Raw genomic sequence first — 13,003 nt, forward strand, 5'->3', positions numbered from 1 at the left:
GTAAGATTGAAACAAATGCTTCACACAGGTGAGATTATTAAAATCCTAATGGTAAACTGCTGAAGTATTCACAACAAAGTGCCAGAGTTTGAAGTGCTCATGAAAAGCAATGGAGCTCACATAACACCGGATACAGAAAGTTGGTTGAAACCTGAGGTGATACAGTGACATTTTTAGGGAAATTTTAAGTGTATATTGAAAGGAAAGGAAATGGGAAATGGAGTGGTGCATTTGGGTGTGATAAGACATCTTGTGAAACTTTACTAAATGCCTTCTCTGAAAACTATTTAGAACAGATAGAAAGGAACCCCAATCGTGATGGAAAAATATTGGATCTAATGGCAACAAATAGACCTGACCTTTTAGAGGATGTTTACATTGAAACTCGTACCAGTGACCATGACACGGTTGTGGCAGCAATGATTACCAAAGTACAAAGGGCAACTAAAACAAGCAGAAAGATACATATGTTCACTAAACTAGATAGAAAACCAGTAGTGTCACATCTCAATGAGGAACCCAAAATTTTCAGCACAGAGCAGGAGGGCGTAGAGGACCTCTGGCTCAAGTTTAAAAGAATTGTTGACCAGGCACTGGATAGATACGCAACCAGAAGTACAGTTCATAATCGGAGAGAACCTCCATGGTGTATAGTTACTGTAAAGAAACTTCTAAAGAAACAGAGATTACTGTATAATAGGTGTAAAACAAAGTGTAGGGCTATAGAGAGGTGCTCAATGAAACGCAGTTGGCTGTCAAGAGATCAATGTGTGATGCCTTCAGTGACTATTGTAGCAGAATATTGTCAAATGACGTTTCACAAAATCCAAAAATAATTCTTGTCATATGTAAAAGCTTTTAGTGGCACCAAAGTTAGTGTCCAGTCCCTAGTGAATGGGGCAGGAACTGAAACTGAGAGTAGCAAAACAAAAGCTTAAATGCTTAACTCCATTTTCAAATGTTCCTTTACAAAGGAAAACTCAGGAAAACTGCCCCAATTTAATCCTCATACTGTTGAAAAGATAAATGAAATAAATTTCACTGTCTTTGGTGTTGAGAAGTCATCCATAATACTACCGTCCAATATCCTTGATATCAATTTTTTGTAGAATCTTAGAACATATACTGAGCTCAAAAATAATGAGGTATGGCATACTGATAGCTTTGGATCAAGGCAACCAGGTAGACGCAGTATATCTCGATTCCTGAAAAGCATTTGACTCAATACAAAATCTATGCTTATTGTCAAATGTATGATCATATGGGGTATCAAGAGAAGTTTGTGACTGGATTGAGGACTTTTTGGTAGGGAGAACACAGCTTGTTATCTTGGGTGCAGAGTCATCATCAGATGTAAAAGTAACTTTGGTTGTGCTCCAGGGATGTGTGTTGGGACCCTTGCTGTTCACTTTGCCTATTAACGACCTTGCAAGCAATATTAAAAATAAAATCAGGATTTTTGCAGATGATGCAGTTATCTATAATAAAATACTACCTGAAAGAAAATGCATAAATGTTCAGTCAGATCTTGATAAGATTTCAAAGTGGTACTGAGATTGGAAACTTGCTGTAGATTTTCAGAAATGTTAAATTCTGCACTTCACAAAATGAAAAAATGTAGTATCCTATGACTACAATATCAGTGAAACACTGCTGGAATTGGCCAACTCATACAAATACAGTGTAGGTATATGGGACAGAATGATCCCATAGGTTCAGTTGTGGGTAAAGCAGATGATTGACTTCAGGTTATTGGCAGAATACTGAGGAAGTGCAATCACACAGGTGATTGCTTGCAAATCACTCGTGTGACTGGTTCTATAATATTGCTCAAATGTGTGGTGCCCATACCACAGAGGATATGAACATGTACAGAGAAGGGCAGCACGAACAGTCACAGGTTTGTGGGAGAGAGCCCCACATATACTGAAGGGACTGAACTAGGATGATGATGATGATGATGATGATTGGTTTGGGGGGCGCTCAACGAGGCAGTTATTAGTGCCCATACAAAGTCTCAATTGTTATTACACAGTCCACTCTAGCCACTGCCAAAAATGATGATGATGATGATAACACAAACACCCAGTCCCCAGGCAGAGAAAATCCCTAACCAGCCAGGAATCAACCCCGGGACCCTGTGATCCAGAGGCAGCAATGCTAGCCACTAGACCATGAGCTGCAGACAGAATTGATCTAGAAGACTCTTGAAGATGGGTGTAAACCACCTTATTAACAAAGTTTCAAGAACTGGCTTTAAATGGTTACTCTAGGATTATACTACAATCCCGTACATATTGCTCACATAGGGACCATGAGAATAAGATTAGAATAATTACTGCAAGCACAGTCAATCGTTCTTCCCACACTCCATACGTGAATGGAACAGGAAGAAACCCTAGTAACTGGTACAATGGATCTTACCCTCTGCCGTGCATCTCACAGTGGTTTGCAGAGTATAGATGTAGAAGTAGAAGTGGTTACTGGACTCTGAAATTACTCATTCAGATTTTCTAGCAAATTTATGTACAATAATTCAGCATCAAAATTATTTCTTATCTTCACAGCTAGACAACACAACAGCAATCAGTTAGCTTTATCACAACTCCTGAATATCCAAGTGTAGTGAACCTATCCTGTTTAAACAAATCGTTTCAAAATCCAAAATCGACACGTCAATTTTGATGCCGGTTTTGATGATCGTAACAGTAAACGGACATCGATGAAATGCAAAAATGTAACTTCGGCAACTGTCAGTGTTAATACAGTCATCGAATTCATAAATGAAGCTTGGTGAAACCAAGTAGTAGTCTCTTTCCAGACACCTTGCCACAGGTAATGCTGACCTGTAATAACCGCTCCAAACTGAACTCTTGCCATAGTTCACTGACAACAGTCCTGAACATATGGAGTGCAGTCCGATAGCTCAATTAACATAATTATTATAAATAGCACTTCACTGTAAGGCATAGCAACATATAAGGCAGTACAATTGAAGAGGAATGGACACCTCTTAAAAAAGAGCAATCACAGAAATTGGAAAGAAAAACATAGGTACAAAGAAGGTAACTGTGAAGAAACCATGGGTAACAGAAGGAATACTTCAGCTGATCGATGAAAGAAGGATGTACAAAAATGCTCTGGGAAATTCAGGAACACAGAGATACAAGTCGCTGAGGAGTTAAATAAATCGGAAGTGCAGGGAAGCTAAGATGAAATGGCTGCTTGAAAAATGCGAAGAAATCAAAAAAGAATTTGAGAGAGGTTTGGAGGATTTAAGATCAAATTATAGGCAGAACGGACAGACAACTAGCCATCAAAATTTCTAAAATCATTGGGGTAAGTGGCAAAAAAATGACTATTCAAGTTGGTATGCAGAATGTCTTAGTCTGGCGACATACCAGCTGACTTTCGAAAAAATATGATCCACACAATTCCAAAGGCAGTAAGAGCTGACAAGTGCGAGAATTATCACACACGTGCTGACAAGAATAACATAAAGAAGGATGGAGAAGAAAATTGAGGCGGTGTTAGATGATGATCAGTTTGGCTTTAGGAAAGTAAAGGCACCAGAGACACAAATCTGACGTTGCAGTTGATAATGAAAGCAAGACAAAATATAAAACAAGACGCATTCATAGGATTTGTTGATGTGGAAAAAGCATTCAACAATGTAAAATGGTGCAATATGTTCGAAATTCTAAGAAAAATGGGGATAAGTTATAGGGGGAAACAGGTTGTGTACAATATGTACAAGAGCCAAGAGAGAATAATAAGAGTGGATGTCCAAGAACAAAGTGCTCAGATTAAAAAAGGTCTGAGAAAGGGAAGAAGTGTTTAGCCCCTACCGTTCAATCTGTACATCGAAGAAGCAATGATGGAAATGAAAGAAAGACTCAGGTGTAGAATTGAAATTCAAGGTGAAAGGATATCAATGATACAATTCACTGAAGACATTGCTATCCTGATTGAAAGTGAAAAAGAATTATATGATCTGCTCAATGGAATGTACAGTGTAATGAGTACAGAATATGGATTGAGAGTATATCGAAGAAAGACAAAAGTAATGAGAAGTAGCAGAAATGAGAACAGTGAGAAACAACATCAGGATTGATGGTCACGAAGTAGATAAAGTTAAGGCATTCAGCTACCTAGACAGTAAAATAACCAATGATGGGCGGAGCAAGGAGGACATCAAAAGCAGACTAGCAATGGCAAAAAAAGCATTCCTGGCCAAGAGAAGTGTACTATTATTAAACACAGACCTTAATTTGAGGACGAAATTTCTGAGAATGTACATTTGGAGTACAGCAGTGTATGGTAGTGAAACATAGATTGTGGGAAAACTGTAACAGAAGAGAATCAAAGTATTTGAAATGTGGTGCTACAGACGAATGTTGAATATTAGGTGGGCTGATAAGGTAAGGAATGAGGTGGTTCTTCACAGAACCGGAGAGGAAAGGAATATGTGGAAAACACTGACAAGGAAAAGGGACAGTATGATGGGACATCTGTTAAGACAACAGGGAAAGACTTCCACGGTACTGGAGTGAGCTGTAGAGGGCAAAAACTGTAGAGGAAGATGGAGATTGGAATACATGCAGCGCATAAGTGAGGATGTAGGTTGCAAGTGCTACCCTGAGATGAAGAGGTTGGCACAGGAGAGGAATTCGTGGCGGGCCAAACCAGCCATAAGACTGATGACCCAGAATAAAGAAAAATAAATAAATAAATAAAAGAAAGAAAGATTCCTAATTTGCACAATTTCCTAGTTTGGTGTACCATTCAACTATGACTATTTAGGTTTCACTCTCAACATATTATATTATAAACTACACTAATGCCTCATATATTTTCTCTGTATTTGCCATTGTCTTGTGATATGGACATACATGCCTCTGAAATAAAGGCTGATGTTGGTTTCAATTCAATGATCGAAAGAGTAACTCATTCATTGCAATTTTGATGGTTCAGAGCAATATTATTGTAACTACACTTTGGGAGAAAATTAAGTTACAGTGCCACTGTGTAGTCCAAGATAAAGTTTTGTTAGTGAAATAAAATCTTAACTGCTCCACTTACTGATCCATCATATAAAGATGTCCAAATATCATAACAATAGACTTCATACATTTTCAGTGCAATACCATTGATACTGCTGTTACAGTCCTTCTGTACTCATATCTTTGGCAGCTACTGCGGCTTTTTGTCATAAGTGGTTTTATGATTTTGTTTCACTGAACAAAGAAACCAAATTATCTATTTTGTGTAGTGCTTATTGTTTAATATCACCTAATCATCAGTGCCATAAGTATGATTATTCTATCTCAATAATCATATTAAACATATTGTAGTAAAAATCAATGAATCATGTTACAGTGCAATGTGTTGTGCTGTATATAGCCTAACCTAGCTTACATTCTGTCTTTTGGCTGACAGCACAAAATGAGCCATTCCAGATTAATGTTACAAATGGGTCTAGAAAAAGCAAGAAACTAAGATTTTCTGCAATCAGATTCTTCATCAGAAAACACAAGATGTGAAGGTGTCTTATTTTGGAGTAGTCATTTGCCTAAACACCGAACAAACAAACCTAAAAAGGATGCATGTGATGAGTGAGAGGCCTACAGTAACGCTGAACCATCAAATAAGTCTTCTTTAGAGGAAAAAATACAGACACATTCAAAAAACAAAGACATGGCTCACGCAGAAGAAGACACTGGCAAGTTGGCATAAACTGACAGTACATTTCTATGTGCCTGTTTTAATCTGCAGCAGGTATTCAACATTCCACAATGTGAAGCATTCTTGCTCTATTACAAAAGAAAGCTGAGTACTAGAATCTGACGATCTAAAACATGGGAGTTAGAAAGGGATCATGCTTCATGTGGTGTGACGGAATTGGGTGTAGAGGAAGCACAGACATAGCTAGCTGTGTCTACAGATTCTTAGCCGCAGAAAAGTGAAAATGACTACAAAAATGTTCTCTTCTGATAATTTCTGTGGTCAGAACCAAAACAGATTTCCATTTTTCATGTATCTGTACAGTGTGACTAATGTACAGACTAATACAATTACCCACAAGTTTCTTGTAAATGGGCGAGTTATTGAGACCCTGAGGCAGATAGGGTTCAGGGCTGGAAAGAAAGCCAATGTGTGCTCAGTACGCCTGCTGGGGGCCTCATTCGAGATGTGGAGACGGCCTTGCCTGTGGCTGTCGAGTGTGCAGGGTGCAGCCGTCTGCAAGTTGTGGCTCACGGTGGCACCAATGACGTCTTTTGCATAGGTTATGATGCAATCCTCAGTTTGTGCACGTGGCTGGCAGAGGTGTTGAGACTGCCAGCTTCATGTGCGGGGTGCAAGCAGAACTCACAATCTGCACCATTGTTTCCAGAGTTGATTGGGGTCCTTTGATTTGGAGCCAAATGGAGGATCTCAGTCAAAGGCTTCGTCGACTCTGTGATAGTCTTGGCTGCAGATTTCTAGACCTGCATTATTGTGTTGAGATTTGTAGGACTCCCCTTGATAGGTCAGGGTTGCACTACACAAAGAAGGAAGCTTCTCGAGTAGCAGAGTACTTGTGGATTGCACATGGTTTTTTTTAGACTAGGCGATAGTTTGAGGCGCTCTGATGCACACTCACCAGTTGATATGCTGCAAGGGAAGTCAAACGGTGTTCAGAATAAAGACACTTCATCTGTCATAATTTTATCAGTAAACTGTCAAAGTATTCGTAACAAAGTTCCCGAATTTACTGCCCTCCATGAAAGTTCTCGCACTCAAAATTATTCTTGGACCCTAAGCTGCCTGAAACCTGAAGCGGATAGCTCTGAGATATTTAGCGAGTCATGGAATATTTATCAGAAAGACAGATTACAGGCCATAGGAGGGGGTGTGTTCACTGCAGTTGACAAAAATATTGTCTCTAGTGAGGTCGAGGTTGAGTGTGATAGCGAAGTTATCTAGTCTCATATAACAGGTGTAGGTGAAACCAAGTAAATTGCTGGATGTTTTTACCAACCACATGATACTGCTATGACAGTCCTATAGTTGTTCAGAGACAGTTTAGAGTCAATAGCACATCAGTACCTAGATCATGCAATACTAGTTGGAGACGACCTTAACCTATCGAGTATAGACTGGGATGTGTCTGGATTCATTGCGGGGGTTACAGACAGACAGTCATGTGTAATACTTTTGAACATGTTTCCTGAAAAGTATCTGAGCAGCTAGTTCAGCAGCCCATACAAATGGAAATATCTTATGCCTTGTAGCTACAAACAGGCCGGACCTTATCAAATTTGTTAGTATAGAACTGGGGATAAGTGACCATGATATCATTGTAGCAACTATGATAATGAAATTTTAATAAATCTGTTAAGAAGGTTAGGAGAGTGTTTCTGCTAGATAGAGCAGATAAGAAGTTATTAGCATTTCACTTAGACAGGGAACTGGCATCACCCAGTTCCAGTAAGATGGAAGTACAGGAATTATGGGCAAATTTTACGAAGATTGTAAATCACGGTCTGGAGAGTTGTGTGTCTAGTACATGGATAAAGGGTGTGAAAGACCCACCATGGGTTAATAATGAAATTTGGAGCGTACTGAGGAAGCAGAGGCTATTGCACTCTTGGCTGGGACCGCTGGATTAACAGGCAAAGATGCTGACCTAACTGTAATTTCCTGACCATAATACACTCCTGGAAATTGAAATACGAACACCGTGAATTCATTGTCCCAGGAAGGGGAAACTTTATTGACACATTCCTGGGGTCAGATACATCACATGATCACACTGACAGAACCACAGGCACATAGACACAGGCAACAGAGCATGCACAATGTCGGCACTAGTACAGTGTATATCCACCTTTCGCAGCAAAGCAGGCTGCTATTCTCCCATGGAGACGATCGTAGAGATGCTGGATGTAGTCCTGTGGAACGGCTTGCCATGCCATTTCCACCTGGCGCCACAGTTGGACCAGCGTTCGTGCTGGACGTGCAGACCGCGTGAGACGACGCTTCATCCAGTCCCAAACATGCTCAATGGGGGACAGATCCGGAGATCTTGCTGGCCAGGGTAGTTGACTTACACCTTCTAGAGCACGTTGGGTGGCACGGGATACATGCGGACGTGCATTGTCCTGTTGGAATAGCAAGTTCCCTTGCCGGTCTCCGAATGGTAGAACGATGGGTTCGATGACGGTTTGGATGTACCATGCACTATTCAGTGTCCCCTCGACGATCACCAGTGGTGTACGGCCAGTGTAGGAGATCGCTCCCCACACCATGTTGCCGGGTGTTGGCCTTGTGTGCCTCGGTCGTATGCAGTCCTGATTGTGGCGCTCACCTGCACGGTGCCAAACATGCATACGACCATCATTGGCACCAAGGCAGAAGCGACTCTCATCGCTGAAGACGACACGTCTCCATTCGTCCCTCCATTCACGCCTGTCGCGACACCACTGGAGGCGGGCTGCACGATGTTGGGGCGTGAGCGGAAGACGGCCTAACGGTGTGCGGGACCGTAGCCCAGCTTCATGGAGACGGTTGCGAATGGTCCTCGCCGATACCCCAGGAGCAACAGTGTCCCTAATTTGCTGGGAAGTGGCGGTGCGGTCCCCTACGGCACTGCGTAGGATCCTACGGTCTTGGCGTGCATCCGTGCGTCGCTGCGGTCCGGTCCCAGGTCGACGGGCACGTGCACCTTCCGCCGACCACTGGCGACAACACCGATGTACTGTGGAGACCTCACGCCCCACGTGTTGAGCAATTCGGCGGTACATCCACCCGGCCTCCCGCATACCCACTATACGCCCTCGCTCAAAGTCCGTCAACTGCACATACGGTTCACGTCCACGCTGTCGCGGCATGCTACCAGTGTTAAAGACTGCGATGGAGCTCCGTATGCCACGGCAAACTGGCTGACACTGACGGCGGCGGTGCACAAATGCTGCGCAGCTAGCGCCATTCGACGGCCAACACCGTGGTTCCTGGTGTGTCCGCTGTGCCGTGCGTGTGATCATTGCTTGTACAGCCCTCTCGCAGTGTCCGGAGCAAGTATGGTGGGTCTGACACACCGGTGTCAATGTGTTCTTTTTTCCATTTCCAGGAGTGTACAACAGGAGTACATCCTCTACTGTAGCGGTTCTCAAATTTTTTCAACCCATACACCCCTTTTACAATGAAATTTGGAGCGTACTGAGGAAGCAGAGGCTATTGCACTCTTGGCTGGGACCGTTAGATTAACAGGCAAAGATGCTGACCTAACTGTAATTTCCTGACCATAATACAACAGGAGTACATCCTCTACTGTAGCGGTTCTCAAATTTTTTCAACCCATACACCCCTTTTACAATGATCTGAGTTGGATGAACCACTTGATTTTAAATATACATACAGTAGATGTGTATAGAATTTAATTCCAAGCAAATGGTTTAATAAGCTACAATTAACTTAACCCTTAGGGGTTAAAACCTAAAGTTATTCTAGTTACAACTCAAAAGTTACACAACCCTAGGCCTAGTTGCAATAATAAATACAAGTTTTCATTGTAATTACGCGCCTCTTCCTTGGAATTCAATGAGAAAGTTGCAGTCGCTTTCCATGGCACAAAGCTTTCAAGTCAGGTACCACAGAAGTTAGGTAAAGTTTCAAAGTGTGTGTGCGTGTGTGTGTGTGTGTGTGTGTGTGTGTGTGTGTGTGTGTGTGTGTGGTGTAAGGTCTTATGAGGCCAAACTGCAGAGGTCATCGGTCCCTAAGCCTACACTACACTTAATCTAACTTAGGCTAACTTACGCTAAGGACAATACACACACCCATGCCCGAGGGAGGACTCGAATCGCCAATGGCGGGAGCTGCACGGACTGTGACAAGGCGCCTCAGACCGTGCAGCTACGTTGCGTGGTTCTGTTTCTGTACTTATTTTTAAATAGGCAAATGAAGAAAATGACGTTTTGCACAAATATTTGAGTGAAAAGGGTACTAAAGCCATTACAACTGTATTCGCTAATGCTGGGAAATCCTTTAAACTTAACCAAAACCCAGTTAATGGCAAAGATTTGTAAGTTTTCTGTAACAAAATCAGTGAAAATTCTAAGAAGTTGCCTTTTTTTCATTTATCCTTAATGTGGATACTAAAACTGTTGACTCTTTGAAGGGATTGCAAACCAAATTGATATTGCTGGACATAGCATGAAATATTTTCTGAAAGTTTTCTCAAGTTCCTTGAAATGTTCTTCAACCATGTTCTTGAAATTTTTGTCTAAAGGAAGATGATTTTCCACCAGGAAGTCATGAAGAGTGTCAAAACACTTAGTTTGTATCCAATCAAAACATGTTTCCGATTTGACTCCTGGTGATATAAGTTTAAACTGTTAATTTTTGAGACAATGTCTTCCAAATAAGGTAAAGTCTGAAGCAAGATTTCATTTTCCATGCAATTTGCTTTATGAAAGGCTTTAAGCTCATTCAGTCTGGAAATAGTTCTGCCTTGAGATAGCCACCTATCTTCAGTGTGAGATAATAAAGACCTATGAATGCTTCCCATTTCCTCACAAAGCACCGCAAAGATGCAGGAATTTGTATGCTGAGCATTAATAACAATTACTTTCACTGCATCATTCAACACAGATTTCAATCCATCGGGCAAGTGTTTACAAACAAGAGCCTGTCTATGAATGCAACAATGAGTCCAAGGAGCATTCACTTTGACAACAAATCCAGCATAACAGCCCGTCTGCACCATCTGAACAAATGCTTACACAGCACATACAGTCTATTGAATTTTCACAAAAGTATTCACTGCTTAACTTAAATATATCTCCTCCCATAGTTCTCTCTTAAGGAACTACAGAATAGTAGCTCCACTTCTACAAACTCCCCAGTAATGTAACAAACAAAAAGTAACAAAACAGCTAAATGGGCAAGATCTGTTGATTCATCAAGTTGCACTGCAAAAGAAGGACTGGCATAAACTCTTTCCAAAATTTCATTTTCGACATAATTTGACTTGTCTTTAATTTGGCAGTTGATCGTATTATCAGACAATGGTACCATATTGATTTTTTTGTGAAATATTCTCCAAGCATGCACTGCACTACTTCACTGATGCATGGTCACACTAAATCTTTAGATACTGAATGAGGTTTTGGAGTTTTAGTAACTCTGTAGCTAACACGACAAGACACTTCAAGGTTGTTCTCATTGTCACTGTTTGCAGGGGTTGCAAAAGTATTTAATTCATTTTTCCACTCATTAGCTTTTCATGTTTTAAAAAAAATAAATAACAACCAGCAGATTTGTTTATGTAGGTGGGGTGCTTAGTTTCTAAATGTCATTGAAGCATTGAAGGTTTCAAACTACTGCTAGCAAAATGTCATCACAAAGAACACACTGTGGTCTTGTAAAGCCCTTGTCACCCATATAGGAAAATCCAATCATAGTGTAATTATCATCTTTTGTCAGATTGCCACACATCATTAGAAGCTGAATGACCTGTTGACACAACACTAACCCGTGATTTTGTTAAACCCTGTTTTACGTTTCAACTTCCACTTTTCAACAAGTTATCCATTTTAATGTGAACAAAAATGATTCTGATACACAACTGACAACTTACTGCATTTGTCACAAGCAAAGAGGAAGGCTATTGTTGAAAATCAAAGGCCTGACTGCCATGTAACTGTTCCTTAATGAGGTCGTGATATGGTTGTTAGAACACAAAGAAGCTGGCAGAACAAATTTCCACTGTAGCTAAATCGAATGTATTCCTAACATTGTTATATAATTGTAAATAAGGCATTTGTGGTAAACATTAATTTATTGTGGAAATAATGTGATACATTCCCAATGTTACACATACGTAATAAGGGGCATTAAAGGGTTCATTTAGTTTTAAAATAATAATAATAATAATAATAATTACTATTATTATTATTAATAATTATTATTATGACAATGTCACAGAAACTAAGGAAACAGAAATAGGCCATACCCTCTAAATCTGCCACTATGGTAAAAGAGTTTTGGTGAACCCCTTGAAATATTTTGTGAACCCCTCAAGGTTCACAAACCACAGGTCATGAAATGATGCTCTGTCAATATCCAGTGGCAAGAGAAGCAAAGGGGGGGGGGGGGGGGCAATAACTAGTGAGACTACATGAAAACTTTGCCAACTAATTAAAGTTTTGCTGAGCATTTTCTGTTGGTGACATAACTTCCAAGCACTCTGTCACAATCTAAGAACACTGGCAAACTACCTGTATCAGTCACAGCCAAGATTTTACTAGTGTACTATGAAACATAAACAGTGGGTATTCTTTCACTCCATACAAATATCTCTTCATTTCACCTACACCTGTATTCCTACCCTACACAAATGATGAATGGCTCCCCTACAAAGTGTTGGCTTCTTATCTCTCTGTTCTCCACTCACTTTCACAGTCTCCCTTCATCCACTTTTATATTTACAATCTGCAGTCTACATTTCTCTCTGAGTTTTTCCCCTCTCATTTTTAACTGTCAGTTAATACAGTTCACTATAAAGAAGTAAGCAGTCTGGAATTCAGTCTCAGTTGTAAATTCAGTGCTCCAGATTTATTTCCAGCACAGTTCTGTTCCTGATTCAGAATTATGAATAACCTTCTGTTAAAAATTCGCTTCCATTTCAGACACAGTTGTATATTATATTTCCGAACTTTCAAATGGAACTAAATTTGTTAACTGAAATTATTTTAAATTCCATTTAGTCTATGTATTGTGACAAGTATATCTTTCAATGCCCACTGAAGTATACTCAGTTTTGATAAACTCATTTCCTTTGTCAGATGTCAATATTCTGACACATACATTCTGATATTCCAGACCTACATTAGTACAAACCGTACAATGAGGACAAATTATCACACACAACAGAAAAGGAGGTAATACATAAATACGAAAGTACTGCCGTTATTTAAGTAACTAATATTTTTAACTACTGTGGGGAAAATAAAAGACGTGT

The sequence above is a fragment of the Schistocerca americana genome, chromosome 2, assembly GCF_021461395.2.
Source record: "Schistocerca americana isolate TAMUIC-IGC-003095 chromosome 2, iqSchAmer2.1, whole genome shotgun sequence".
In the NCBI taxonomy this organism is placed as follows: Eukaryota; Metazoa; Arthropoda; class Insecta; order Orthoptera; family Acrididae; genus Schistocerca; species Schistocerca americana.